The 25,797-nt window shown below is 48.9% G+C and overlaps 1 long non-coding RNA gene across 2 annotated transcripts; it reads left to right on the plus strand.

The window, feature by feature from the left end:
* The first annotated feature begins 16,620 nt into the window (after positions 1-16,620).
* On the plus strand, positions 16,621-25,161 carry LOC120098556 (uncharacterized). 2 transcript variants are annotated; one of them, XR_005496872.2, is made up of 3 exons: positions 16,621-16,942; positions 20,486-23,913; positions 24,644-25,161. It is a non-coding gene; the product is annotated as an uncharacterized LOC120098556 (long non-coding RNA). The 2 variants fall into 2 exon arrangements; XR_010060502.1 differs by having other exon boundaries at positions 20,486-25,161.
* Positions 25,162-25,797: the final 636 nt, after the last annotated feature.

Genomic DNA, 25,797 nt, shown 5'->3' on the forward strand with positions numbered 1-25,797 from the left:
TACCTTTTAACTAAAACGCAGTACCAAAGATGGGCCCTGATTGCCTTCAGCTGTCAGGAGAGACAGAGAGCGTCTCCCCACCTTTATTCCTAGAGATCAATCGTGCCTTTCTCAGGAAACAAAAATGGAAAAGTTTACAAATATAAGATGCCATCTCTGAACCAGCACACTATTGTGGACGCTTTTGGTGACAGATGCAGTCGATGCCTGCCAGCGACTCAGGCCTCCCAAGCTGCTTAGTCCCTCCCACATGTAGAAGGGGAACCGAGTCTGCTTTCTCCCCCTCCGTGGATGGAAAAGAAAATCTCCAAGGGTGCTGGGATGGCTGCACCAACGGTGCAAACCCACCAACTTGCCAAGCCAAGAGAAGTGGATGGTCACGACCAGGCAGGCTGGAGAGTTCTCCATTTAACCCCCGCCCCCAGCCCCCAGCCCCCAGCCCCCAACCAGGAACCTTACACATCAGTCCTGAACGTCAGCCCTGAAAGTCCTACCCTGCTTGGTCCCTGAATACTAAAATATTTTCAATTAAATGAGAAAATGTTTGCTGTTGAATGGCCTATTACAGCTGTCACCATCTTGATTTCTAGAAATAAACAAGACTTCTCGAAGGCCGGCCCCGGCAGAAACACAAGTTAACACTAATTGGCGGGGTGATTAAATTATCCCTTAAGCCAACGTGCCAGGTGAGCGGCTCTTTCTGTGCATAAGCCCTCTCCTCGCTCTGCCAACAACTCCTCCCTGTGACTGCGGAAAAGTGAACGGCTCTACCAGAGCCCCCCTTTTATTTTCTAGAGCCTTCTACATATCAAATAGTAAGAAACCAACACACACTGGGGGGGGGTCACATTTTCTCCGGATCATCTTACAGAAGCTTGCGCCATACAAACACGGCCCAACACACTAAGTTTATTTTCTAATGTGTTAGTATCTCACACAAGAAAAATAGCTCTAAGTTACAGGAAGATTTATTTACATGGTAACTGTTCGCTGGTGTCTGCCGCTCAGCTCAGAATGACTTTCTCCCAAAGGGCAGAATCTTTAAACCAGAACAGAATTTATTTAAACAGCTGGTGGTTTCTTTTTTCTCTCTTCTCTTCTCTCTCTCTCTCTCTCTCTCTCTCTCTCTCTCTCTCTCTCTCGCACAATCATTTTAATACACAAGCCCTTGCCATGAACAGAAGGTTAACTAACTTGTACAATTTGTAAATACATACGAGCACAAAAGCTGGTGTGTCAATCAATTAGAATTTTAAGAAACGATACAAGATTAATTACTACCAGACCAGATGAAGTCACGCCTCTGCCCCAGCAGTTCTGTCTTTACCTTCGAGTGAGGAAGGAGTCCAAGAAAACCTCTGCTCGCCCATCCCCAAGAAGAGCCCCGTTCTTAGAAAAGGAAATAAATCCTTTTGCTGCTTTTGTTGAACCCCAGATTGTTTGAGATATGTTGCCGACACTCAGACCACCTTTTAGATTAGAAATGACTCTGCTAATGGTTGCCTAAAAGAAATTAATGAGCCACACTGTCTGTCAAAGTCATCTGAAGATGCCTGTAGATTAAACACTCAGTGGGACAAATCACGGGACCACATTCTTGGGGAGAAGGGTAGAAAAATGTTCATTTGGGGAAGAAAGTGGAAATTCTTCCTGACCAGGAGACAGCGGCAGGAGAGAGCTAAAGCCAGGGGCTGTCAGTGTCTGACAGGTGCTAATGGGAAGGCACACAGCGAGTGGTTCTGGTTCGGCTCAGACGCCATCCCCATCATGATTGACACCTGTCAATTCAACTCCTCGGGCTCTCGGTCTCCGTGGTGACCATGAGAGCAGAGAGTGTGTGGTGAGGCACCTTCTGAGATATTAAGTGTCCCCTAAGTGTCCCACACCTCTATCCCACCCGTTGAGGGAAACATCCCCCCAGGTCCATTCCTAGAGATCTGACATTTGGTGACAGACATTTGGCTTAAGTACTTTAAATACTCTTTGAGAAGTGGCACCTTGCAGAGGCCTCAGAGAAGTGTCTCCTCTCTCTGCAGAAGTTCAGCAGAGATGGGCTTGTGGCAGACCTCACTGTCCTGCTCTCCCCACCCCCACTCCACTCTCCTCTCTCTAGAAGTCACAGCACCATCTACTGGGCAGCAGCCAGATGTCCCCAAGAAGGTTGCTTTCTGTTCAGGGGTCCAGAGTGAAGGAAGGAATGTGGATTGCTGAGAAACACCTAGAAACGAGAAAATGGTCTCCCGCCTCTCTATTGGCGCTCTGGTCTATCGCCTGTCACCCTACCTTAAAAAAAAATTTGCTGTTTTTAACAGTTTAAGAGTTTTTGCGTTAACAGAGAATTTCTGAGGTAAAAGATACCTTCCTTTCCATTTACCCCTGTGTATCTCCTGAGGTTAGAGGTGTTACACATACATATACACGAGCACACCAAACACACACATGCTCAATGCACACATGCACTCACCCCTACACACGTGCACACACACACATGTACATGTACATATGCACATGCACAAACACACAATACACACACTACTGATTTAGGTGAACTTTTTAAAAACAAATATTTGGGGGTTTTTTTAGTGTGTGTGTGTGTGTGTGTGTGTGTGTGTGTGCCTGTGTGTGTTGTGTGTGTGTTCCTGTGTGTGTGCCTCTGTGTGTGTATGTGTGTGAGGGTGTATGCTCATATGTGTGTGGAAGTAAGGCACTGGATCACTTGGTGCTGGAGCTACAGAGAGTTGTGAGCCACCTGACATGGATGCTGGGAACCAAAGTGGGTCCCCTGGGAGAGCAGCAAGCACTCGTAAAGGCCCAGCCCCTAGTGGAGTTCTTTAATCCTCCTGGGATCCCATGGGTTTCCAGAACACATAGCACCAGACAGGAGAAACCCAAATATTATTCCAATTTCTTTTCAGGCACTTAAGCAAAATAACTTTCTTTTTTACATTTATGTAACTTTTGTTATAAATATAATCACAGTCCAAGCCTACATCTGCCTAGTGTCGTCTCTGGATTCTCCTATGCAAATCGCCACCCTCCTTCCTTGCGTCCACTGGTCCTGTGGGGCGTACATTGCTTTCTCTTTGTAACGAAAGGCAAAGCGTTCTTGTTACCAGAGAGCCCGACTTACACGTGTGTTTCCATAAAGATAGAATTTCCCAGGGTCTAGAACATTCATTTTTGTTTTCTTTACATTTCTTTCGGTGTTCTAAAGACATTGGGAAGATTTTTTTTTTAAAAAAAAAGAATGGCAACTTAGGTTTCCAAATTAAAATTAAAATCAAATTTATTTTCTATCACAGTCCACCCATTCTAAAAGAGGAACATTTTTACTGGGTCTTGTTTCTCATTATTATACATCATAAAGAAAAAAAGTGATCTCGGACCCCAAAGCCCGGCTTGCTATCGTGTTACACTCACAGGCTGTCTCGTTTCGGGCGTGTGGAGAGACCAGAGTATTTACTTTCTGAAACTTAATTTCTCACTCAATAGAGTTTGAAAGCTCTGGATATTATAAAGGCAAACTCATTTTCTGCCGGCATAAAATGAGAAAATGAAAATTTTGAAATTCGTTTCCCTTGGTAAATTCAGTAGGGACTCCCCCATGAGCCCCTGAGATAAAACAGCCCACCCTGTTTACTTTCTCTTCTTTTAGAACCTCACAATGAAAGTAGGAGTTCCTCCCTCCCCTTCCTATGTGATGTTTGTGTAGAAATTCTAGAATCTCCCTCCTAAACGCAGAGAGCAGAGCTCAGGCTGCCTGCACCAGCCCAGGAGAGCCAGGAGGCTTGGGAGAGTCACCCGGGAGCTGAAGCCTCGTTTAGGAGCTCGGGGATGGAGGACTGGAGGGAAAACTCACGGTTCTGGGTCCACTTCCCAGCCTGATCCTGATCCCAAAAGGAAACGAGACTGATTTGTGCTGAACCAGAAACGAGGATCAGGAAGCTGGCAACGTCGCTAACCAAACAGCCGATTGTAGAAACAACAAAAAGTTTTTAAGAACCAAAACCAGGGTTTTGGTTTTTTTTTTTTTCCATAATGGAAAAGTGAGTGAGGGGGGGAGGGGGTGGGCACGTTTTAACTTTTTCCAGGGCCTGCTCTGGCCCCGGGTTAACCTAAGCTGGAGTTTGGGGTATTAGCCTGTGTATCCGCATAGTACGAAGGCTGCTAATTTGACCAGCTGCCGTGGGTTCCGGCTGACCGAGCTCCCCAAATTCCCCGCATGGGACAGCCATTGATTCTGGTGCAGATCTGCGGTCCATGCCTTAAACTCAGCGGCCCGAGCCCCTGGGGAACTCCCTGGATGATGGGAAACTCAGACATGTCAAGGACATTTCATCAACATTTGCCTTGAAGCTGGGGACCCGGGGTGGACATTTAATGTTCGGCCCCACCATAAAGATAGATGCAGTGAGGGAGACAGGGTGTTCTGAGGATGTGGCCTGCACCCTGTGCCCTAGCGGCTGGAGAGACTTCACCCTGGGTTCCCATGAAAGGACGGAATAAAAACAAAACTGGCATTCTGCAGTGGGACCATGTTTCAAATTCATGAAAGGGCAGTCCTCCACAGCTGGGCTATCTCGGGAAAGGATGTCCATTGTTTTGTGTTTGTGGTGTGGACATGGGCCCGAGTGTGCATGCATGCATGTGTGTGACTAGGGTGTGCGTGTGCATATACACAGATGGCATACCTACGTGTGTGGGTATGTTAAGGGGATGCGTGTATGTTTTCATCTGTGGTCTGTGCATGTATGCTTTTATGTATGTATGTATATATATTTGTGTGTGTATGCATATATGTGTGTAGATATGTGCATGTGTTTGTGCATATGTCGTATGTATACTTGTGTGTGTCTGTGTGTGTGCGCGCGCGCTATGTGTGTGTGTGCAAGCACTGTGTTTTCTTCCCGAGATCAAAAGGGTAAAGAACATTTTCCTCCAGCCAACTAAACGCTGGCGTGCAGAAATGCACACAGCCTGTGTATAACAGTGTCCTGCAGGAACCCGTCCTGAATTTTTTTCAAGTCCTCTCTTTGATCAAAAGCCGGCAGAAAATTCCATTTCTTCTCGTTCTGTTGCATTTAACATGGACTAACACGGGGTGAGTTTAAACAAACAGCTGGCTGGAGCATGAATACGCCTTTCAGTCTGGGTAGCTTGAGGTGGGCTGGATCCACAGGAGGGGTGGCAGGCAGGGGATTAGCTGGAGGGGAGAAAAGCTCAGGCGTTCAGGAGGCAGCAGCTAAGACTGTCCTAAACCCCTTCGAGAGACCTAAAGCTTCCTCCATACCCCAAGCCCGCACCGAGAGGCCGCACTGTTGAAATTCTGCCTGGAAGATAAATGGTCTACTTTACTCTCAAGTGTCAAGTAGAGAAAACAAAACAAAACAAAAATCCTTTCCAAGTGGATTTTCGAAGGATAATCCGCCATGCACCCCCGAGCGCAGCAAGAGGGTGTTTGGGAAGACGGGGAAACCAAAGGGGTTCCTGACTCCCAACACCCAAGGGCGGGATGCAGGGAGCTGAGAAAGGCCGGGGCCAGGGTCCGGTACCTTTGAGGTTCGGCGTGAGGCTGGCTGCTCTGGCTAACAAGGCATCCCTGTGAGCTTCTCGGGTCTGGACTCCAAACAGCTCAAACATGCCACAGAGCACTCTGGCCAGTGAGGCACTCCAGGGTGCCGCAGCTGGACACACGGACACTTGAAAGCCACTGTGGGTGATAAGGGTGGGATTTGGGGGTGTTTCTGAGTCCAGTAAGGAGTTAGCTCATCCACTGAGACTTCCTATGTCACAGTGTCTGCTGCTGGCTATGACGCACACTACTAGCCTTTTTGTGTGGAGAAGGCCACTGTCAGTCCAGGTCACGACAATCTTCCTTGACTGCTGAGGTCTAGAATCTCCCTCAACTGTCACATCCTGCAGATGAAGACAGTTGTCCTATCAGATGCCATTAAAAGAACTCTCCTGAAACCCAGCCCAGCCAAGGCAGGAATCCAATGGCCAGATGGGTTGATAGCAAAGAACCTCACAGGAGTTCTATCCAATGCCACCTTCTTATCTTTCTCCTGACTGTGTGCAACCCTCAGAGCTCAGGGCAGGCCCTGGGCAAAGGAGGGAAGAAAAAACGTCACCCTGAGTGGGCAGTAGCTGGAGTAAGTTATTAGCAACCGGGTGTGGCCTCAGGGAGGGCAGTTAATAATGGAGAGGCATTTTGTGGAGATTTGAACCAGAGGAGATGAACCAGGGCAGTAATTACGAGCTGACAAGATTGAACTGCGGTGTGGAGGAGGCTCAGACGGCTATCCAGCCAGTAAATGTCCCTCTAGCCCCTTGGTATAGTCTGGCTTTCAACCATGCTGATGAAGGTACAGTTTAAGCCTTGGAAAATGGTGTGTCCGTTAAGGGGGAGAAAGGAAGCGGGTAGAGGCCGGTCGCTCGCTACGCCTGGAACACACAGAACATACACTGCTTCTACTTCGGTCGGGTCTTCTTTCGAATGACCGGGAAACAACCCTTAGATGTCGAAAAGTATGGGCGAAAGAATTCAGAGATCTAATGTTCGTGGGTGTGTGCACACAAACACGTTTGTATTGTTTAAAATTTATTTGTTTTACACGGCAGCTTGGTTCCTCTGGCCAAACGCTCTCCCCCCACCCCGCCCTTTCAAACTATCACCCCGACTCCCACAGAGCTGCCCCTCGTGAATATAAACACAAGTGTTTCCCACCAAACCTCCTGTTGGAATGTTCTGCAACACCAGCCGTGACACTTTCATTTAACAGCAGACGTGGCTTCGTGGCACCGTGTGTGGGTACAGGACAAGTGAGCAGAGGAGGCTCATATAAATCGTGAGTGACAGTGGGTCAGGAGGGGGACCTGGCCACGCAGCAGGCGAAAACCCGAGGTGCGACTGGGAAGCCTCACCTTTACGAGGCCCAGTGAGCTGGAGGCTGACTGAGGCTGGGACCTCGGAGCTTCTCATTGGGCGCATGATGAATTAGATGAGGGGTGGATTACCCTCCTGGGGCACCAAGCGCTAGAAAACCAAGTTTTATTAGCCTAATAAAATGGAGAGGGGACTGTCCGGAGCATTTCAGCTGGAAGAATAAATCCTGAGGAGTGAAGAGAGGCAGCTGCCTCTAAGGCTATAAGGAGAATGCAGGGCAGGAGTCGCTCACAGAACCACCCCGCGAGCATTCGTGCGTTCTGGTGTCAGAGCCCAGCCTGCTGGGAAGCCAGGCACGATGACAACTCGTTCCATTCTGCTCAGTACCAGAGCGAAGATCTATGTGTACAACACTAGGGAGCCCAGGGAAGCAAGTCTGTCCCTTCCCCGACAGAAAAATGCCACGCACACATCTCCTGGAAGCAAGGCAAGGAGGCCTTACAGAGCAAGCACACCTCAAGCAGGTAGGCACCACAAGGCTGCTGTCACACAGGAGCCTATGCCTCAGATTCTTTTTTTTTTTTTTTTATTAACTTGAGTATTTCTTATATACATTTCGAGTGTTATTCCCTTTCCCGGTTTCCGGGGAAACATCCCCCCTCCCCCCTCCCCTTCGTTATGGGTGTTCCCCTCCCCATCATCCCCCCCTTGTCGCCCTCCCCCCAACAATCTAGTTCACTGGGGGTTCAGTCTATGCCTCACATTCTAAGGACAGAGGCTGCACATTGCCCCAAGGGCTGTTCAGCTGCACAGGTCAAGCTTGTGCATGGGTCCTGCACTGAGGCAGAGGCAAAAGGGTACTCATGTGTGTGTGTGTGTGTGTGTGTGTGTGTGTCTGTCTGTCTGTCTGTCTGTCTGCCTGCCTGTCTGTCTTCCCACTGAAGCCACCTTGAATCGATCTCACTGCTTGGATTGCAAGGGTGGATCTACCTGAGCTTCGAGGCTAGCAGCATCCTCCGGCAGTCTAGGACTCCTGGACATCACCTTAGATGATGGTGACTCACTTGGGGATCCTCGTACCTTAGAACCCTCCCTACCAGACTTTGCCAGAAGATGAAGTCTAGGCCAGATTAGAGAGAAAGACAGAGACAGAAATAGAAAAAGAAAGAGTCGAAGGGACAGACTCAGAGGCCATGTGTGTGTGTGGGGGGGGGGGGGTGCCACCAGTACCAGCCCAGTGTCCTCCCAGTCAGTAAACATCTGCAGACACTTCCCTTTGCCTGGACATTGCAAGTGTCTCAAGTCACATGATTGTGTCCTAGCCCAGCCCTGGGCCAGGTCCAGGGCTGTTTCCATTTTGCAACAAAGGGAACTCCAAGTGTCAGTGGGATGACCAAAACCCACATTCTGATTCTACAAGGGGGTCTGTATTAGGGTTTCAAGCGTGATCTCAGAGACGTCCCTAACAAGGGATGCACAGACACTTCCAAGGCCACTCCAGCTCTGCTCCGGACAGACCGTGTGCAGTGGGGTCTGTGCAGGACGCCTAGCACAGAGCTAGACAACCTAATTCTAAAAAATGAATACTGGTGATCTTCACTAAGACCAAGGTCGTGGAGGTTTAGAAGAAGCTCAAAGGAGAGGAGAGAGCTACTAGGGAAGTCCTGCCACAGACAACCTTCCTGTGATGATCTCTCCTCACAGTTCATTTCTGAATGGAGGCCCTGTCTCCAAAGCATTGTGGGTAAGGAGCCTTGACTTCAAGGGGGAAGACCTGGTCCTGCCCCTACTTGTTGGCACAGTGACCTGAACGCATAGCTGGATTAACTCCAGCTTGCTCACTCACAAACAGCAACAGATAGGACAGCTAGCAGTCCCAGGGCCAGCGGGACCTCAATCTCTGAAACACCCCACAACACTGTGCTGCCTTGGCCAGGTGATCTCTCATAGACGCCCCCCACCTCAGGCTAGCAATCAACCACCAGGGTCTGAGCTGAGACTGCACACAGAGCCACGCCCCTGCCCTGTGCCTGTTAGGGTGTACACCAGGGAAACATGAGGGGCCACCTCTCAGTAAGCGAATGAGGACAACTGACTTGGGAAGCAAGAAGCAGCTGAAAAGTCTAAGGAGCTGTGGGGGAGGGGCACAGGGATCAAAGGAGATTTCTGAGGAGAGCCGGGCTTCTAGGCTCTGAGGGCCCCCTGCTGCTCCAGTTGCAGATGCTCGCTTTGGATGCCTCTGTGGGAAAACTGGAAGCTTCCCGTGACAAGATGTGGTAACACAGGGCTGAACTCGAGGCCGCTGCCGGAGCGTCCAGTCTGAGCCCCGCCCCCTGGTTTCGGGTGAATCTCTTGAGTTGGGGAGAGTTGGCTTTTAGAGACTGCAAAACGAGGGTGTTAAAAGCTAGTTTGTGGGGTTCTTGTGTGGTAATGAGGAAAAGCCTTGGCTGGAAAGCCCGAGAGGATGAGGGGAAAGGCCGGTGGGAAGAGAAGAACAGAAATAGAAGCCTTCAGCCTGGGACGCAGCCTCGCAGCTTCTGCCAAGCAGTTTCTAGCCCGTGGAGCTCTGCGAGATGCACGAGCCAACTGTCCTGTTTCACCTGTTAACAAGCCATTGGCTCCACAGATCAAAGAAGCTGAGAAGTTTCTACACATGGTGATAGAAACTAGCGCAGGGCAGCTCTGAGGAGGAAAGGCCAAGATGGAGAGTTCGGAGGGCCTGGGGCCGCCAGTGGCTGGGAACTCAGAATAGATGGAAAACCACATCCGCAGTCAGGGTGCAGAAGCACCTCAGCAAACAGTGCCCGGGTATAGCTGGGCCCTTCCTAAAGCTGCACTGTCTGTCTGTCCGTCTCTCACCCCTCACCAGTCCCCACAGCAGCATAGCTCTACACACTTCAGGAAGATTTTCATCAGGAAAGGCCTTACCAATTTCAAAGCACAGTGGGGGAATGAAGAACTGAGGACAGACAGATCCCACCCTGTGAGATGCAAGCACACAACTGAACAAAGCCCACTAGGGGCCAGCAATGGCTCAGTGCCTAAAGGCCTTTGCTGTCAAGCCTGAGGACCTGAGTTCAATCCCTGGAACTCACTTACACGAGGAAGGACAGAAGTGATGCTGGTAAGCTTCCCTCTGACCTTCATAAGTGTATTTCATAAGTGTGTGTGGCACACACGCACACACACACGCATACACACATACACACATTCACACACATACATACACACGTACATGCACACACACATTCACACACGTACATGCACACGCATATACACACACATTCACACACATACATACACACACTTACACACACATTCACACACATACATACACACACTTACACACATGCATACACACATACATGTATGCATACACACACATACACACACATACACACGTACACACACACGCACACACACCCTAAATAAACAACATAAACCAATTGAACAATGGTTAGGAACAACAAGGCACATTAAAAATAAAAGCCAACAGGAGAAGCAGGCAGACAAATGAAATAAAAGTGCAAAAGACCAGCGGAGAAAGTGAGCCCACTCACCCACCAAACGACACAGTCATCCCGAATACATAGATAGCGTGCTCAGATCTGAAGAAAGTGCAGCGAATAACTTTCAAAGCACATCCGTCTGGGCAATCGAAGGGCGAGGTGCCACAGGGGCCTGCTGCTTCCCCCTCCAGCCTGGAGCAGACAGAGCTTGGCTTCCGCGTGTCGTGCAGCGTCTTCCGCTCACACAGCGGCTCCACAACATGTCTGCCTGCCTCCCGGCATGTCTCACAGGTGTCTGCCGGCTCTGTTTCCCTCTCCCAGCTGCCCTGTGGAAAGAACAACCAACCAGTGTCGCTCGTGAGCAGTTTTTACAACATTGAAACCCAGAAGCAGCTTACGGGGAGAGGGAGAGGGAAAGTGAAGGTTCCACGATAAATCTACACGGCCACATTCAAGCAGCTGCCCGGAATCCACATCCAAGCAGGACGGGGAAGCAGCCAGCGTTCATGCTGATGGGTGAAAATGCAGAAAAGCCCACAGGCTGAAGCCCTGGCCTTACACAGTGCTCAGGGCACAGAAACAGGGACCAGAAAAGCCGTGACCAAAACTGGGTCAGGACATGTGGTTCTAGTCCAGTTCCGTCCCCCGACCCTCCAAGCTTTCTCATTTTCCCATACTACCTGACTGCACTAATTTTATAATGTAAATTTTATCTTTGAGATACACAGGTATCTTGGGTTAGAGATTCTTTTAGGATAGAGGACAATAAACATGTATTGAATTATATCAGAAATGTATTTAAAAATAGCGTGTATGAAAACTACTGATAAATATTAACCAATCCTAGCCAAAATTATACATATAAACACTCCCTAACAGGGGCTCTTTTAAGAATTAACATACAAAAAGTATATTTTTTGCCTGCTATAAATACGATAATATGTATTTAAATTATGTCATAAATGCACTGGAGATGTGCTTTATAAATATTCCAACTAACAATACTTTTAGCATTAATTTTAACATTACTTGTGCCATATTTATTTGAAAATACTGACATTAATCAATGCTAACCACGATTGTATTAGTAAATATTCCACAATGGGAATTCTTCTGCAAATTAATTTTAAAAGTGATAAACTTATTTAAATATATTAAATTAGCTTATTAATTGTATTACAAGTACATATGTGTTTATGCATAAATCTTAATCACGACGGGAAAAAAAGCAAAGTACATAGAAATATCTGTTCTTTATTTATAGTAAGAATCTAAATGGGTAGTTCCTGAGCAGCCTGAGAGCGAGGAGAGGGAGGAAGAGGGGAAGGGAGTGGGAGGGGAGGGGGTCCCAGGATTGACTGAGTAAAGAACGGACTGTCTTCAGCAGGGCAGATCGCCTGTGCCCATGAAGGCAGCTTGTGCACTGTGGCAGACCCCGGCAGGACAATGCTAACGGAACAGAGTTGAGCATAATTCCATGAGCTAACGCAGAGCTTCGACAAAGGCAGACAACCAGCCCACTCTGGACCTAAGAGGGCCCTGTGCTTGATGAGGCCCCTTTAAGTCTTCTTCAGTCCACGATGTTTAACGACTTTGGCCATAGAGGAATTTAGGGAAGACAAATATAAACCAGAAGATGACTGCCGCGTCTCGGCTTCTCCATGTTGTTGATTTCCCACCATGGAGGAGACACGCGCGTAGCTTCCAGGGCTCTCCAGCATCCAGAAGGCCCCACACTCCTCTGTCCTCCATAGCGCCAGAAACCAGATGCCCCAAAGCCTGTGATTGGTTTAGCCTCAGCCAATCATTCATGACAGGGGTGTGGCTGTTGCATCTTGACACAGAGAACCAGGGATGCATCAGGCCCCTTGTGTATCATCCCCAGCGCTAAAGAACGATGTGGTTCTAGTGAACACCGGAAGCTAGAGTGGGGCCGGTGCCGGGCGGAAAACACAGGACTGTTCTTGTTACCGCTCTCCTCGAGTTGCTTGCACTATAATGAAAGACAGCAGCCAGCTCCAAGATGGAGGGGCTCACGCAGGTCAAGTCTTTCTGTCCTCGGTCAGGATCCCTAGTAGAGGCACAGCACAAAACTAACCACGACAAAGAAAAGCAACCCCACGCATAAAATCAATCAATCAATCATCAATGACGGCGTAAAAGGTAATTTTGTTTTGGGACGTGGTCTCACTCTCTAGATAGCACAGCCTGGCCTGGTACTCTCAGAAATCCTCCTGTCTCTGCCTCCTGAGTGATAGTACCACAGGAGAGAGCTGCTATATTCCACAGAAAGTTTACAAATGCAAGCTGTGGTTCAGGAAGTGACTCTGTCGCTGATGCAGATACCAATCCTAATTGCTGTGAACTAGAAACTTCTCACTCCGCCCAGGTGTGGATTTGACTTCTGAGATAACTAAGCCAAAAACCGCCAACCCTTTTGCCACCCTGTGCAAGAAAGGTCCAGGAGAAGCATTATGACCCCAGAAGGCTCTAAGTGGCCAGGAACACAATGCCAGGGCCAGCAGTGTTCGAAGAGCAAGGGGCCAACCGATGTGGCATTTACCTGAGCAGCCCTTTCTCCCCAACACTGCCATTCAGATTCATGTGATTGGCAGTTAGGGACCTTTCCAGGCTGTGCCCGGGGACCGTCTCTCCATAGGAGTGTGTCCTCCACCCTCTCTAGGATCTGGTCAGGTTGTTTGTTGCTGCCTCAGATTCTCTTGCTTGCTGAGCTCTGCTGGTCTGGCTTCCCCGTCTCCCACCTTCCGGAGCATGTCAACACAGCTGTAGACAATGCCTCGTCTTCAAGGCCATTTAACAGCAAGCCGCTCTGTGGCTTCAGCCAAGCCCCAGTGTGAGCTATGCCAGCACAAGATGTGGCAGAGTGTCTTGCAGACAGTAGTGACCACCCGTGCAATGTATGTGCCCAACTCGACGCTCCCCAGTGATGGGGAACAGAGTCCTTCTGGGTCACTGGAGCCTAGTAAACACCTCCTGCGACTGTATTCTGCCAGTACTTGCTGTTCTCGCATTACCTTCCTCTGAGTTGGATGTTGGAGTCAAATTTGCACTTTTTCAAAATGACTGGGGGGGATTCTATTCCTCATGAGCCTGTCACAAGGCATTGGGACCAGGAGCTTATCACTAGCAACATCCACACATACCAGCCGCTCTGAGCCTTATGTGTCACCCAACAGAGCCACCCAACTTCCTGCCAGTTTCAGTAGGAAACACCAGACCCCATCCTAAAGTGGCTTTAGCCCTGTTCTCCTGATGGCTGACACTGGGCTCCTGGCTGCCCTATGAGGCCTCCAACAAAGACTGGTTTGTCTGTGTACCCTTCATCTTGTTCCACAGGTCTCTGAGGCAGCCACACGGGTTTCCCTGAGCCTTCTATCTGCCACCAAATGAAGGAGCAAGTTGAACCTCAGGACACAGGTCACAGGGGGAAAGGGCCTATTGGTTAGGAAAGTGTGTTAGTTACAGCAGCTGACACCCTATAGTGGGGTCACATGGTGTCTTGGCATCAATGCTCTCAGGGTGCCTACTCTGGGACCTGTAATCTCAATCTCTCTCTCTCTCTCTCTCTCTCGCTCTCGCTCTCGCTCTCGCTCTCGCTCTCCCTCTCTTTTTCTTTTTTTTTTTTTTTTCGGAGCTGGGGACCGAACCCAGGGCCTTGCGCTTGCTAGGCAAGAGCTCTATCACTGAGCTAAATCCCCAACCCCCCTCGCTCTCTCTCTCTCTTAGCTGTAACTGTGAACAGCTGCTGGTATTGTCAACTGTGTCCCAGTTTACAGATGAGACCACTGAGTCACCGATGTCCACCGTGGCTTGGGGTCACAAGCAGACAAGTCGACAAGTTTACCCATCAGGTCCCAACCTCAGGTGTCATGACCCAGCATGGCTCAGAGCCTACAGTCTCACAAGACCTAGACTTCTGTGGCTGGCCGAGTGGCACTGCAGCCTCCTGGCCACCACAATGTGGCTGCGACATAAGAATGTACACACACATGCACGAGCAAGTGCACATACATACACATACATGCATATGTGTACATGCTGACACGTGCATGCATGCACACATACTCACATACACACAAACACTTATGTACATGCACACAGAACTAGATATGAAAGCCAAGTATACATTTGCAGAAGAAAAAATAAGCCACGTAATCAGCAATTCCAAAGCCAAATTTTCTCTCCCCAAGGCAAACGATCTAAAAAACATTGCATCTCACCCGACCTTCACAAAAAGTTCTGTGGGGCTCCAGAGATGGCTTAGTGGTTAAGAATACTCACTGCTCTCACCAAGGACCTCAGTCCATAACCACCTGTAATTCCACCGCCAGGAGACGCAGCGTCCCCTGCTGGCCCATCCAGGTACTGCGCTCACATACATAGACGCACATATATGCATTTTAAAAATAAAATTAGAAAATGTAAAAGTCCTGTGACCAGGTAGATTTGGGGAGTACGGCTTCTCTCAGCTGTCTCCTGGTGCCTCACAAGAGACACAGCTCCTATAGGATGCCTAAAGTCACTACAGCTGAGCTCATGGGGGCTGAGGATTCAGTTAGGAGAGCCACGGCGTTGGAATGACAGCTACAGGCCACGGCAAAGGCCCTGAAAGTATGCAGTTGAGCCCAAGATGTGTCCAGATTTATATGGATACCCAGTTTCTGGTGACAAACACTGTCACCAAGTGACAGATGTGGGTAAAGGATCGGGGGGAGGAGGATAGCAAAGGTGGATGCCAACGCCTCTGAGAGATCCCACTTCATAGGCGGCAGGCGCTGTCAGGTGACGCCTGGGCATCTGGACATGTGTTTGGTTCCTCTTAATGTGGGAGAAATGGTTGTGTTTACATGTCCTTCACAAAGCCAGTGGTTCCGCCGCGGGTGGCAGTCCACATCTTGATTTGATCGTGGTCTGGGTTTGAGTGTCGTGACAGAGTTACAGAGCAGGCTGTATTCTCACACTCATTCCCAATTCATCCCTGGAGGGACCCTGGCTCTCGTTGTGCTGTATATTTTACTCTTACACGTGGTGTAAACACCGCGCACATTGTAAACAGCTTTGCTTTAGGCTGTCACGTATTTTTCGAGAAGTTAAACATTAGAAAAACAAACCCTGGTTATCTCCATTTTTACCACGTTCAACACTTTCCTTTCCATTCTGTTCCGTGAGCCCAGGAGTCTGCCTCTCATTCCCTTCTCCCTTAAGAAGCACAATTTGTCTAGCAGGGCAAGCCCAGATGGCAGCAAATTTGAGAGGTTTCGCTTGCCAGGGGAAGTACATTTGTCTTTCTTTTTTGAAAGGTGTTTTTCACTGGGGATGGAGTTCTCGGCTGAAAGGATTTAATTCTCTCTGTCAACACCATGAAAAGAGCACTGCGGTGTGTCAGGGCTCAGATAGTTCCTGGAGAGAAGTCCTCTGCACTTCTGTCCTTGCCCCTTCAGGTACCGAATTCTTACCTGGCAGCCTTGAAGAATTTTATCTATTACTTTATTTTCTGTTTTCACATTAACTAGTTTGTATGCAGTATGCAATCTGTTTATTCTCCTTAGGATTAACTCATCTTAGAGGCTCTACTTCTTAGAGTTTTAATTTAATATCTTAGGGTGGTGTGGGGGGTGTATATGTATATATGTGTGTGTGTATGTCTGTATGTGTGTATATATGCGTGTGCATGTGTATGTATATATATGTGTGTGTGTATGTGGTGTGTGTGGGTGTGTGTGCTTATGTGTATGTGTGTGCATGTATATGTGTATGTACATGTATGTGTACATGTGGTGTGTGTGCTTGTATGTTTGTGTGTATATATGTGTGTGCATGTGTATGTATATATATGTGTGTGTATGTGGTGTGTGTATATGTATGTGGGTGTGTGTGCTTATGTGTATGTGTGTGCATGTATATGTGTGTGTGCATGTATGTGTACATGTGGTGTGTGTGCTTGTATGTTTGTGTGTATATATGTGTGTGCATGTGCATGCATGAGTATGTGATATGTGTGTGCTTATGTGTATATGTGTGTCTGTGCATATGTGTGTATGTGGTGTGTGTATGTATGTGGTGTGTATATGCATGTAAGCACGTGTATGTGAGGTGTGTATGTGTCTGTATGTGGTATGTGTAGATATGTGTGTAAATTTGTGTATATATGTGGTGTGCATTTGCATGTGTGTATGTGTATGTGGTGTTGCGTATTTGTGTGTATGTGTGTGTATGTGTGTGCATGTATATGTGTATGTGTGTATGTATGTGTGTTGTATATGTACGTGTATTCACACTGTGTGCATGTGCATATGTGCTTTCACACAGTGTGCATGTGCATGTGTGTGTTCACACTGTGTGCATGGTCATGTATGTGTGTTCACACTGTATGCATGTGCATATGTAGATGTCTTCTTTAGTCACTCTCCACTTCATATTTTGAAACAGGATCTGTCCCTGAACCCCTAATTTGACAACTTCAGTTGTCTGGCTTTTCTGCTTGTCCTGGGGAATCCGGTCTCTACCTCCCACACTGAGGCTACAGGTGAGCTGCCATGCCCATCCCACCCTTTGGTGGATTCCTGAGCTATGATCCTCACATTTACACACACGCATTTTAGCCATGAGCTGGAGTTTTCCCAGCTGCTCTCTCATCATATTTTTATGTCTTGGTCATTAGCTCATTAACTATTTTTCTGCCTCATCTATCTATCTATCTATCTATCTATCTATCTATCATCTATCTATCTGTCTGTCTGTCTGTCTATTTGTCTATCATCTATCATTCTATCAATCAATCTATCTTCTATCTATCCATATATTTATTTATCATGTATCTGTCTGTCTCTCTGTCATCTATCTATCATCTATCTATCCATCTTTCTCTGCTTCCTCCCTCTCTTCTGGGATCCCAGTGTCTCCAATGTTAGACTGTACTATCACCCCTTGGCGCGCTCTCTCTCTCTCTCTCTCTCTCTCTCTCTCTCTCTCCCTCTCCCTCTCTCTCTCTCTCTCTCTCTCTCTCTCTCTCTCTCTCTCTCTCTCTCTCATCCATTTGCTGTTGCCCTGATTGTTCCCTCCCTGGGGATTGGGGCGGGTGGATCTGTTCTCAACACGGATCTTGAAGGCAATCCTCATCCCTACTAACACTTGAGCATTCTCTCACATCTTCATTCGCCCTATGGTGGATGCTTCCCAGCATTTCTAACTGAGCCTTAACACCGGACTCCTTTAAACTCCCGTTCTGGTAATAGCAACACCTGGAAAGCCTGGCTCTGTGACTTTTCTTGTCCTCCACCCCCACCGCCAGTGACCTGTCATGTCTTTGACTGAAAGCAATGAACAACCATGTTCAGAAGATAAAGTAGGGCCCTCTGACCATGTCTGGGTGTAGGATGCTCTACTCTATGCAAAGTGTTCTTTGCTTCTTTTCCTCTCCATACCACAGTGGGTTTACAAGTCTGGTGTCCCTTCCCCTGAGCTTTTACTCCTTAGGAGAGAACATCCAAGCGGGGCCCTGTACTTTCTCTCGGCAGTGACTTCCCTTCGCCAGGACACCCTGCCGTGGTCCCCCTTCTGTGCTCCATTCTCATGAGTGCCCAACATAGGAAGGAGTTTGCATGAGTGTGAGAACCTTGAGCCCAGTCTCTAAGGAGTTCGTGGCAGCTGACTGCCATAGCAATGCCTGCGCCACACTCAGCTGTCCATGAATGTCCGCTAATGTGCCCTGCACACCCGTGGGGACCTTGCTTCTTCCCCGGGTGGTAGAAGTGACCCAGGGCTTTAAGGAATCCTCGAATCTTCATTGGAGGTGTTCTCTTTTTGGTTCTTTTTTTTTTTTTTTTTTTCGGAGCTGGGGACCGAACCCAGGGCCTTGTGCTTCCTAGGCAAGCGCTCTACCACTGAGCTAAATCCCCAGCCCCATTCTCTTTTTATAAAGTGGAGAAAGGTTGTCTGCCCTGTGGCCTCTGCTCAGATTCGGGAAGGTCATGTGACCTTTTGTCATTAGGATGCATCCGGATGCATCTGGATGCATTCGACTCTTTCCTACTGTCTTTGTCCTGAGTGGAGCCAATGGGGTTCCATGTCTAACAGGACAAGAGAGCTGTTGTCATGAGGGTGTGGAAAACAGGAGACACCATGGTTCCCAACAGCCACCAGGAGGTCACCGAAGGAGCTCTGGCACCGGGAGGTCGTGTCCCTGTTTCCATTTGCCCCTTTGCGGGGATGATCAGAATAATAAACCCTGTAGGTGAAACCTGTGGCACCAACAGACATTTATTTCTCGGTGAAGGGTCTGTGGCATGGCTCGGCATGGCTTGGCATGGCTTGGCGTGGCTCGGCAGGGTTGTTTTGGAATCTAGTCCTGTTGTCCTGGATGTCAGCTCTTCTCAATGTTGGGATGTTGGGGAGGCACAGTGACTCTGAGCCTCTTCCTGAAACTCTGCTGTCCCTTCTGCCTCTGTCCTTTACTCAGAGCAGAGCGGGAGACCGAGACCAGAGTTAATGGATGGTATGCAGGTGCCAGTTAAGGGACAGGGAGGTAGAGTATGAGCATATGTGGGACAATGATGCAGCCAGCTAGGATGTCATCAGGAACACAGGCTGAGGATATCAATCTGATGGCATCAATTCAGGAGCACAGGCTGGGGACATCCAATCTGATGGTATCAGCTCAGGAGTACAGGGTAGAAACATCCAATCTGATGGCATTAACTCAGGAGCACAGGCTAGAAACATCCAATCTGATGGCATTACCTCAGGAGCACAGGCTAGAAACATCCAATCTGAGGTATCAATTCAGGAGCACAGGTTGGGAACATCCAATCTGATGGCATCAAATCAGCTCTTATTTCAAAGGCGGGGAGGAAGCAGTCAGGTGTGTGTGTGTGTGTGTGTGTGTGTGTGTACATGGGTGTGTACATGGGTGTGTACATGGGTGTGTACATGGGTGTGTGTGTACATGTGTGTACATGTGTGGGTACATGGGTGTGTGTGTACATGGCTCTGTGCGTGGGTGTGAGTGTACATGGGTGTGTGTGTACATGGGTGTGTGTGTGTACATGGGTGTGTGCCATTAAAACACCATGACCAAAGAGCAGGCTGTGGAGGACAGGATTTATTTGGCTCACTTGTCCACACTGCTATTCATTGTTAAAGGAAGTCAGGACAGGAACTCAGACCCTGGAGGGTAAGACCCTGGAGGGTGCTGTTTACTGGCTTGCCTAGTCTGCTATCTTATGGAACCAAGGACTACCAGCCTAGGGAGGCACTGCCCACCATGGGCACCCCCCCACACTGACCACTAATTAAGGAACTGTCCTACAGCTGGATGCATTTCCTCATCTACGGCTCCTTCCTCTCTGATGGCCTAGCTTGTGTCAGGTTGACCCACAAACCAAGCCAGTTCAGTGTCTCACTGGGACCTGGTACTCGTCTGTTTGTCTATACTTGGTGACCCAGGCTCCTTACTCCCTTCCCCCAGCATAACAGGCTGGCACAACCACCCCTAACTCTTAACATGGGTGCTGGGGATTGAACTCAGGTCCCTAAGGCTTCACAGCAAGCCCTTTACTGACTGAGCCCTGTAGTCGGGCTTTAGGAATAGAGAGTGTGGAAACAGATTCCCCAGGGCTGGGCCGAGGCATGAGGGATCCTCCAGAGCTCCAGGAAGACACGGGGCTCCTGGCTCCAACCTGGATGCAAGTTGTGTGCTCTGTCCTTTCTGTGCACCTCACGCAGTCTCACTCTCTCTCTCCTTGGGTTTATTTCCATTAGCTCCCCTGGCCTCAGAAAGACAGCGAGGGTGAAATCATGTTTTCATAATTACCCACTGGCAACAGATGCCCTGCCAGTCACCAAAGGTGGCTTTTTTCCTGTGTTACAATGGGAGGTACTTGGCCACGGCACCGGGAGGGAGTGACAGCTAGAAATCCAGGTGGTAGGGACTTTGTCCAGAGCTGTGCCTGACAAGTCTATGTTCTGGTTTTGCTGGAACACTCCTTAAGGACATTTCAGGTTCCTTTCATTGTAGTCAAATGCACCCCAGTGTTTACTCTGTTTGACTCAGTTCTTGGGTCCATTGCAGCCAAAAGAAATCAAGGCTTGGTCCAAGCTCTCCTGCTTCTGGTGCCCACACACTGGCTTCTGGGCACTTGAAGATCTCACCCAGTCCTTCTCTGGACCCGGAGACAACACCAAGAGGATTCCAGATCCAAGCCACACTCCAACCAGCCGACTTGGCTAGAGCCCTAGAGCCCAGCTGGACCCTGCCAACAAGATTATGGCCCACTTTCAGAGCTGCCCCATACCATCAGTTCCAATTGCCCCAGGGCCAGTCCTGATCTAGGACGGAATCGAGGCCATTTCAGGGGTAGCGGAGGTCTGCGTAGTTCATCAATGGCCAATCTCACAGGCCCACCATGGCTATGCCAAGCCAGCCAGAAGCAGCCAAGTCCTGGCTCTGAAGTAAGAGTACATGTGCAAGGACCACTTCCCCACAGGCATCTGACCTTGGGCGTGGCCTTGCTCTGACCCTTATCGGCTGGCAGAACTCAGCTACAAGGAAGTCAGCACAGACCAGACACAGGATCCCCTGTCCATCACTGAATCCACAGACTCCCCTGGCCCTCTTTCCTGGGGTTGGGAAGGAAAAGAGTGGAGAGCTGGCCAGTCTCTCCACCCAACACCCCAGGCATTGTTAGAACCAGAAGTCAGCCAAGGCATCATCTCAAAATTCCCATCTCCACACATTTGTGAACAGATCATTGCTCATACTGCCCTGCTAGGGTGCTGAAGCCCCACCTAAGTAAAACTACAGGGGGGAGTCAGTTACAATGTATCACAACCTTAGGCCCGTGGATAACCCTGTTCTTAAGTATTTGTCAGGGTCTACACAGGCTACGGCACACTGAAGACCTTTGAGCTCCTATAAGGACAGGTAATTTGTAGCAGAACCATCAGAGGGTTGTTTGAGGGAAGAACCAAGAGCCTGTCAGCCAGTGGCCAGGAGGGGATGAGAGATAAGCTAAGGAAAGGCCCCTGAGGTCCCAGAGCAGGGACAGGAGGGCAGGCTGGGAGCTGGGGAGAGAGAGGGAGAAGGCACACCAGGGCCTGCTAAAAGAGACCATGGCTTGTGGGTAGGGATGAGATTCTATAGGGTATCTGGATTTCAGAGGGTCGGAGGCCTGGGTTCTAACCCCAGTTCCTACGGTCCACTTCCGATGACCAGGAGGAAATGGCCCAGTGTGTACTCTGGTCTGTGAGTGACCAGGATAACTACAAAGATGCTAGGGGGCTGGAATCCAAGGCCGTGTGGCTAGAAAACCAACCCATTAAGCAGACTTCAGACTACAGGAGTCTGGGGAAGGCCCCTCCACCCCACATAATATCAGCATTTAAAAATGAAAGAAATCCCAGAGACCCATCCCCTCTTTGTGACCTCCACACAGAGTCTGGGGAGAACATTATGATGATGCTGGTGGGGACTTGGCCCCAAATACACCCAAAGGAAGCAGCCTGGCAGCTCGCAAGCACCCCAGTGCAAAGCCATGGTGTGAGTCCCTCCCTCGTCCCATGCTGCAGGGTTACCCCACCAGTGAGGGCCTGGACAGTGGCTCCAGACATTTCCTTCCTCCCAGGCAGAGCCTGCCAGGCTGCTAGGTCCAACCTAAAGTCCCCTCCCCTTCACAGAGCTGCTTGTAGCCTCTGCTGGCCTGGCCACACCCACCCAAACAGCTGCATGTCTGGGTGACATGAAATCAGTCTCTCCCCTACAGGCTTCGGGGAAGCAAGAGCAGAAGGTATAATAGCATGTTTACCAAACATACATGAGACTCAGGTTCCATCCCCAGTACACACATACCACCACCACCACCATTATCACCATCATCACCACCACCACCACCACCACCATTATCACCACCACCACCACCACCACCATCATCACCACCACCACCATTATCACCACCACCACCACCACCTCCATTATCATCATCACCATCACCACCACCATCACCACCACCATTATCACCACCACCACCACCATTATCACCATCATCATCACCACCATCACCACCACCACCACTATCACTATCACCACCACCACCACCATCACCACCACCACCACTATCACTATCACCACCACCATCACCACCATCACCACCACCACCACCACACAACCACCACCACCATCATCACCATCATCATCATCACCACCACCACCACCATAACCACCATCACCATCACATCTTAAATAAAAACCCAAGCCTATCTGTACACCTGTAATTCCAGGGTTGGGGAGACAGAAGCAGGAGGATGCCTGGAGCTCACTGACCAGTCCATCTAGCAGACTCTATGAGCTCCAGGTTCAGGGAGAGATGCTGTCTCAAAGAGTAAGTTGGAGAGTGATGGAGGAAGAAGCATAACACACAGGTGTACAACCGCGCCCATAGGAACACACACATACTCATATACACTCATATATTCACATTCACACACATTCCCACACTCACACACACCCACACACTCACACACTCACGCATTCACACTTACACATATTCACACTCACACACATTTACACACTCACACTCTACATTCATATATACACACTCACACATATACACACTCAAACATACACACTCTATGCACACACAACATATTCACACTCACAAACACACTCATACACGCATTTACACACATATACATGCTTACACATACTCATACACACACTCACACATACACCTTCATATATACACAAACACACATTCAAACTCACACATACTCAGCACACATTCACACTCTCATATATACACTCACACATACACACATTTACACACTCACTCACACATTCATATATACACACACACAAACACACATATTCACACACTCATACACATTCACACATACACACACTTACACATATATTCACACACTACACACACACTGTTGGGAAGGAAAAAAAAGATAACCACAAGAAAAGAGCTTTCAAGAATAACTAACACGCAGTAAGACCTCGGGGAGTGACAACCAAGACAAACAGTGTCATAACTGGGGGCGGGGCCTCTGCTGTACAAGAACAGCTCTGCACTGTATAAACACAGTACATACAATTGCACAATTATGTCCGAAGTCTTACACAGTGTTTGCTGTGTTCAGATGAGCATTGGGTTACCGCAGCTCTGGCTGCCTCCAGACTCTCCCCTCAGCCAAGAACTGCATCTCACCCCCATTTCGTGGCTGAGGAAGTGGAGTGTCCCTGGCCGCCTTGCCAAGGCTGGTCTGTGTGCCCCTGGGGCCCTTTAGGCCAGAACGTTTCGATTCCATTCCTCCTAAAAGAACTAGCAAAAAAAAATCTCCTGGATTGAAGTCTCAAATGATTCATTCAACAAACTGTGACAGAAACAATTTGCTTCAAAGAAGCCATGCTCTCTGGAGAATCTGTGGCTCTGTGTCACCCTCGTGGACAAGTGGATTCAAGAACAAACCATCGTGAACGTGGGCAAAGAGGAGACATCAGTAAGTGTGGGGACTCTGGTCGATGTCAAGTCCTCCAATTGGGATAAGGACTAATTTGAAGAGGAATTACAATTTAGGTAAAATTATGGGGAAAAAAATCTTTAAAAACAAAGTCTTTGCTGACAGAGTAGAGTGTGACAGGCCAACTTGTGATTCCTGCAACCAAGGAAGGTGGGGGGTGGGGGACGTGGCCCAGTGGTGCACACCTCCAGGGCCCAACCCAGAATGAAAAAAAAGTCATTTCAAGTAAAGCATGCACATTGGGTAATTATGCCTTTCACTTCTTCTGCTTTGCTTTTAGCTTTGAACAAAACATAAATGGATAAAATCAAATCTTTGTCCCCTTCCTGAAACCTGGAGGAGGCCTTTGGTTGTGGTGCTAGGAGCTACTAGTGCCTAGGCATGCTAGGAGAATGCCCTCTGGTGCCTTTAGAAAGGTTTGTTTTCAGAACACACCCCTTTGTGCCCCCTAAAAGAGGGTCATACTCTGTAACCCAGGCTGGCACAGAACTCACCATAAAGTTCAAACTTGCCTCCAATTCACTGCAACCCTCCTGCCTCAGCCTCCAGAGTACTGGGATCTTGGGGATAGGGAAGGGCACACTGGCCCCTGAATCTCTAATTGTTCTTCTAAGGGATTTACACTTTGGGGGTGTTATTGTGGAATTTCCTTCTTAGTTTTGCGTATTAAACTGCAATTGATTTATTTCTTTATGTCCCTCGTGGTTAGTGTCGTCAACTGAACAGACTCTAGAATCACAGGGAGGCTGGAGAGATGATTTGGTGTTTCAGAATACCAGCTGTTCTTCCAGAGGACCAGGGTTCAATTCCCAGCACCCACTTGTGGCTCACAACCACTATACCTCCAGTTCCGGGGATCCAGCGCCCTCTTCTGACTTCCCTGGGAACTGCATGCACGCGGCACACAGACACGCAGACACAGCACCCGTACGCATTAAATAATTAACTCTAGATTCATCTGGGAGGCAAGCCTCTGAGCACACCTGGGAGGGAGTCTCCTGATTGCTTTAATTGACTAGGAAGATCCATTTTGATTGTGGACTTGGCACCCTGGGCTGTATACAACGGAGGAAGGGTAGCTGAACATTATTTACTCATTGTCCTCTGCTTGCTGACTGGGGACACCATGTGACCATCTGCCTCAAGCCCCTGCTGCCTTGGCCACCCCTCCTGACAAATCTTACACTTGAACTATAAACCAAATAAACTCTTTTCTCCCTTAGGCTAGTGGCTGTTGTTGTTACTGTTGCTTTGTTTTCAGAATATCTTATCAAGGCAGTGGGGGGGGGGAGGTGGGGGAGGGAGACTAAGACAAACCCTGTAACATTATATCTGAGCTCATGAGGAGGAGGGAGCCATGTTCCTGGGCCACCTGGGAAATGCCTGCCAATCATCCACTTTCTCATACCCGTGTGTGAACAGGCAATCAACTGGAGCACATCTAGTGCCATGCCTGCACCACGGTTCCTCCACCCAAAGCCCTCCTCTGTCTTCCTGGTGGCTTTCTTCTTAGGCCATTACACATCACGCCTTGGACTCCCATCTCTGCATTTCCATGATCACTAGGTCTTGCCTGACTTTCTCATCATCACTGTCCTATCGGAAGTGCACCCTCTGAGTTACTCATGGGACCTCTCTCTTCCCCAGCAGTGATGTCATCATCAGCCAATGGCCTGTTAGGAAATGGGGCAGGGGGTCAGTACATGTTGAAGGCGTGTGTAGATTCCATGGTCTGGAGTTCTCCATTTAGGTTATGCTGCCTGGCTAGTCCCCTGTGTCCCTGTCTGTCCCCCATTTCCCTCCATCCCCCTTCCACCCACCTACCCCTCCACCTCCTGCCCCCCTACTCCCACACCCCATCTC

This window comes from Rattus norvegicus, chromosome 19 (assembly GCF_036323735.1).
Source record: "Rattus norvegicus strain BN/NHsdMcwi chromosome 19, GRCr8, whole genome shotgun sequence".
Taxonomy (NCBI): domain Eukaryota; kingdom Metazoa; phylum Chordata; class Mammalia; order Rodentia; family Muridae; genus Rattus; species Rattus norvegicus.